This window comes from Suncus etruscus, chromosome 3 (genome assembly GCF_024139225.1).
Source record: "Suncus etruscus isolate mSunEtr1 chromosome 3, mSunEtr1.pri.cur, whole genome shotgun sequence".
In the NCBI taxonomy this organism is placed as follows: Eukaryota; Metazoa; Chordata; class Mammalia; order Eulipotyphla; family Soricidae; genus Suncus; species Suncus etruscus.
Window position 1 is genome coordinate 2046546 of NC_064850.1, and position 6144 is coordinate 2052689.

The window sequence follows — 6144 nt, forward strand, 5'->3', positions numbered from 1 at the left end:
TTAAAAGTGCATTCTAAGTATACTAACGTTTCCAATGTTATTCCCCTGTGATTTTATTCAAATTTGTTTTAGGGCATGAAATAATAGTGTCTTATTTAAGCCTGATAAGCATTGATCACTGCACTAGTTCTTGTTGCAGACAGACTTAACCACGACACTCCCCTGCACCTTCTTGGCCAGAAGGGCTCAGGCTGCCTTTCAGCACAGAGCTGTCACCAGTCAGTATGTGTGACGCGCAAGATCAAAAACCAACTTAAAACTATTTGCTCTTCCAGCCTAAGAACTAGCTCCTTGTACGTTGTGTTTTGTATATCTGGCACCACATTAAAAACAGCCTTGTCAGGAGTTTGGAGCTCAGTGGTAGAGAGCCTGCTTACCTTATGAGACCCCAGCACAAGATTTTAAGAAAAAATATGAGTAACTCTGAGGGCTGGAGCAGGTGCTTTACATTAGTAGGTCTGGGATTGGATTCCCCGCATAACATGTTATCCTGAGCACCGCGCTGGAGTAGCACCTTAACACTGTCAGTATACCAGAATCCCAAACCTACACATAATACAGTAAGTCTGAAAAATCAACTGGGTCACAAAAGAAAATTTATCACTTCCTTTTAATCAGAATTAATTTGTCTATTCTAAAGTTAATTTCTGCATTATAGTATTGCTTTACTTTTCAGTAGCAAATTTAAGAAGCTGGACATAGTTTTTTGATTACTGAATTGTCAGCCACCAAGTTTTTAAAGATGACTGTAATACTTATTCCTGATTTCTGTATGGAAATTCACAAATAAATAAATTCAGGTAAAAATAAAAATCCATTCTATGAATGGAGAACATTATTTACATCTTATTCTAGTCTCATGTAATATCTTTTCAATTTCTTTGCTTTGCTTTCCTGTGAACATTCTCTTGATTTCTTAGGGAAACATTGTCATATTCTTTTTTTTTATTATCTTTATTTAAACACCGTGATTACAAACATGATTATAGTTGTATGATTACAGTCATGTAAAGAGCACCCCCCTTCACCAGTGCAACATTCCCACCACCAATCTCCCAGATCTCCCTCCTCCCCACCCCCCTACACCTGTACTTGAGACAGGCTTTCTACTTCCCTCATTCATTCACATTGTTATGATAGTTTTCAGTGTAGTCATCTCTCCAACTGCACTCATCACTCTGTGTGATGAGCTTCATGTCTTGAGCTGCACCTACCAGCCCTCATCTCTCTTGTCTCTGAGATACTGTTAAAAATGTCTTTCATTTTTCTTAAAGCCCATAGATGAGTGAAACCATTCTGCGTCTTTCTCTCTCCCTCTGACTTACTTCACTCAGCATAATAGATTCCATGTACATCCATGTATAGGAAAATTTCATGACTTCATCTCTCCTGATGGCTGCATAGTATTCCATTGTGTATATGTAGCACAGTTTCTTTAGCCATTCGTCTGTTGAACATTGTCATATTCTTTATTCACTGCTTGCTTTTACAACTGCACATCACATTCTGTTTCAAAATAGCTCATTGACCATTTAAGAAAGAATGAAATCTTGGAGCTGGAGAGATAGCATGGAGGTAAGGCGTTTACCTTGAATGCAGAAGGACAGTGGTTCGAATCCTGGCATTCCATAGAGTTCTCCGAACCTGGCGGGGGCGATTTCTGAGCTTAGAGCCAGGAGTAACCTCTGAGCGCTGCCGGCTGTGAAGGAAGAAAGGAAGGGAGGGAGGGAGGGAGGAAGGAGGAAGGAAGGATCTCAAGATCGCTAAACCTTAAATCCATGTCAAGTTTCTCTTAACAGTACAGAATTCAAAATATTTTAAAGTATGCATTATATTCTATATGCAATTAAGTTATGTGTACTTTAAAGAGTTTAGAGAATATTTTTAAGAGGCCGGAGCTATAGCACAGAGGGGAGGGCATTTCCTTGCTTGTGGCTGACCTGGGTTCGATCCCTGGGATCCCATGTACCCCCCCCCCCCCGAGCATATGCCAGGAGTAATTTCTGAGTTATTGGACCTTTCTTAAGCTCAAGGCAAGCTTAACATTAAAATCATATTGCTATTAATGGAACCATGTTGCCATCTTGATCATAGGAATGTTCAGCAGAGTGCAGCAAGTAGGCCAGTCATATGTCTGGTGAGTAGTCAGAATAATCCCCTCGGCATAGCTTACTTTATAGGCAATCAGGAAACTTGTGATTTTTTTTTTGTTGAGTTGACATTTCTAGAAACCTCTGGAAAATCTAGAGTATTGGAAAACCAGGGGGCGGGGTCAGTGAGGAACCCGATACCATCTGTTGCCATCGCATCTGACCAGCTCTTGCATCTGACCAGCTCTTGCGTTCATCCCAGCAAGATCAGCTGGGCACGCCGATGCCTTTGGTCGGTCTAGAAACCTGTCACTTCAGGATAATTTCTGAAGACAAAACCTGTTTCCCGTTTGGTAGGTGACCTGCTTAATGTTTTGCCTGTGTCTGGGAACTCCTTAGTGTAATTAGCGACCTTTGAACTCCACCACTAATCCCCAGCTATTTTGTATTCCCGACTCATCTTTAAGGCTGGACCTTTCTTTTCTTCCTAGTCTGCTGCCACAATTAAAGAAGAAACAGCTGCATTTCAAAGGGATTCCGATTCCAGAAGCTCAATCGTGATTGACACGTTCTTATTCTAAGCTATAAGACACTCTAAGAGTCCTTTCTTGGGTTAAAACTTCAATCCTTTTCTAAAGAATTATCTCACTGTGGACTTGATTCATTTCCTTTGAATTTTTCGACTTGAAAGATGCTTCGCGTTTGCAGAGAATCACAGCCACCTACTTTCAGTTTTAAGATTTGAATAGTTTCAGACCCACTCTAGATACAGAATTGCTGAATTCCTTTTAGTGCCAAAATATGATTATGAAATCTTATCTAGCTGATAGGTAACTATTCTTTGGTAGACCCAAAAGATACAAGCAGTTTTAAATATCTGCCGATGTACTCCAGAATAAATGGCTCATGATTTTGATTAAAAAAAAAAACTTAATTTTTCTCTAATTAGTAGTTTTTAAACTTTTGAAAGCCAGCAGTACTCTCGCTATGAAAGACAGTACCACTATCATGGCACGCTTTATTTTTTTTGATTTTTAAATAATTGATTCAAACATCAAGTTTGAAATAAACTTTTCAGATTCTTTTCAAAACATTTTTATTAAATATTAGCTTTCCTTAAAATTTAGTGTTTTCACAACTCACTCTTTCTAAATTAAGATTATTCTGACTTTTATTAGGTATTCAGTCCTTCCAAAGCACAATTTTGTACAGAGTAGCCACTGCTAGTGTTTTTCTTCTAGCTTTCGTTGCAGTTTTACACTTTATAGACTCACTCATGGACTCTGACACCACCCCGGTGGTAGGTGTGTCAAGTTATCGTCCAGACTCTGAAGGGCCCCCAGCCACAGCAGAAGCAACCATTGTTTCTAAGACAAAGGTCAGCAAAGGGATGTTAATAAACAGTGCTCAGGTTTAAGGGACTTTTTAGGATTACATCTTAAATTCCAACAAATCAGATTTAAGAGTTACTGAAAGTGAAATTGATCCATCCCTCTCCCAAACTTTGCAATACTTTCCTGTCCTGACATCATTTAGAAAGTTAGCTGTATTATGAGATTAGAAGCCATTGTACCAGGCTGCTGAAAGGAGAGGAGGCAAAAAGCTAAACATGGGATGAATTCTGAACCTTTTAACCTGGCTGAAGTACGTGGGTCCCTGTTATGCAAATACTTGCAATCCTCTGCTAAGTTCAGTGGAAATCATTTTCTTGAATGACAGGTTTATTCAGCCAGGATTCAGTTGGTGATTAATCCCCCTTTGATCTAGGGTATTTCACTTAACTACCAGTTACCTCGTTCTGACAAAGTGCAACTGAGATCAGGGAGATCCCTAGAACACGACCAGGGTGTGCATTTATTCTCTGTAACCTTTTAAAGCAAGGGCCAAGAATGCAATTTATTTTCAGTATTTGAAGATGTAAAGTCCTGTCTGCTAAGTTAGAAAGTCAATTGAATACCAAATGAAGTTGATTTCTTACGTAATAGAGCAAACATTTCTTTTTGCTGTGCCTAACAGTGATTTTAAGAAAGGACGGCTTTGAAGAAAGAAGAAACAAAGACGACATACATTCTAAGTATATCTTCTAGTTTTGTTTCATGTACTGGAGGATATATACACTTACTGGCCCTGAGATAACCCCAAAATCAGAGCTTTGGCGACAACCTATGCTGGGAAATACACGTACCCTATTAAATTGCAGTTTCTGCCTTTCTTCACTCCATAAAAATGTGCTGTTAAAGAACTCCACTTGGGGAGAACTTATTGCACGTAATGCATACACAGTTACTCATCTTAAAACTGATTTCAAAGCTTTTTTTGTAACTTGGTCCTTTCTTGAGGTAAAGGATTGTATGCTCCCATCGTAAGAATATACATATTTTTTTTCAGAATGTGTAGTTTTTCATAAAAGTAAATAAAATGCCATTTTAAAATTGCTATCAAGTAACTGCTTTAAATTATCAAAATAAAATAAGAATTCTATCTTCTCTGCCTTATTCTCATATAATGGGGATTTCTATGCCTGTTAATTTGTGAACTTGGAAATTCTCTATGGAATTGTGTTTAATATTTTAGGAGGAAGATTTTAAGATGTGTTTTGTGCAAGGTTTCTTGAAGAATTTTCTTTTTAAAAGGGAATCGGGGACATTTTCATTTTTCAGGATGCCAAGTTAGGGGATTTACTCCTCAATATGTATCATGACCCTTAAAAAGAAACAATGATTTATAACATTTGTTTTATAAAATAGTACGTACATTTATAATTAGCACTATTATAAACAAAACATTTTTAATGTTGTTAACCATTTTTGTTTGAATTTTAATACATTGTAACACTCTTACGTATTCCGTCACTTTCACACGTAATGTTATTAGTGCTTTCTAATGCCAGGGCCAGAGCCTCACACGTGCAAGTTGGGTGTTCTCAATAGTGAACTGAAAGAAATACGCAGACGCACACTCTCTCAAAAGCAAGTCAGTCTGGTTTGCACTGGGGTGATTTCGCTGAGGCCCTGACCAATCTGTTTGACTAGTGCCAGGTTGTTAGTCCATGGTGGTGTCCTTTAGAAGTGGCATGCACCTGGAATAGAACCCACCTGATGAAGTTCTTTTTCCAGTAGAACATGTGGAAACTTTTATAGATACTCTATGAACCTTCTAAAGTAAAAGTATGCTCTCCCTTTAAGTGCATTAAATAATAATTTAACTTTTAAAAGCCAACATGACTGATAATAAAAATGAAATTTTTTATTTTTAATTATTTCTCTTAAAATTGTCGCTTTTTCTCTTAAAGGACTTGAGTGCCCTCTGCAGGTTATAAAGAGATTATTAATGACTGTTCAGCCCGAGTTTATTTGGGAGGGGGGGGGTTAACCAATTTGAAGCACGTAGCCTGCATATGTGTTAAGTATTTTATTTTATTCTTATTTATTTTTGGTTTTTGATTTTTTGGGTCACACCTTGCAGCGCTCAGGGGTTACTCTTGGTTCAATGCTCAGGAATCGCCCCCAGCAGGCTCAGGGACCATATGGGATGCTGGGATTCGAACCACCATCCTGCATGCAAGGCAAAAAAAATTTTTAAACGAGCTCTATTTCTTTGACCTTAATGATGAGTGTTTATTGCGTTCAAGGTTTGCGCAAGGCTTATTAAAAGCTAAATATATATATATATATATATATATATATATATATATATATATATATATATATATATTAGGGGCCAGAGAGATAGCATAGAGGTAGGGTGTTTGCCTTGCATGCAGAAGGTCGGTGGTTCAAATCCTGGCATCCCATATGGTCCCCTGAGCCTGCCAGGAGCGATTTCTGAGCATAGAGCCAGGAGTAACCCTGAGCACTGCTGGGTATGACCCAAAAACCAAAAAAAAAAAAAAAAAAAAGCTACGCAAGGCAGGATTAAACTTTGATATTATTGTTGTGTAGGTTGACTAATTAGAAAGACTATTTCTAAAATAGAAAGACCAAAAGGCACAGGTTTCATATGTGAGTTTCATATTTCAGTGTGCCCACATGTTCTCAGCAGGTTGACAGGTTTT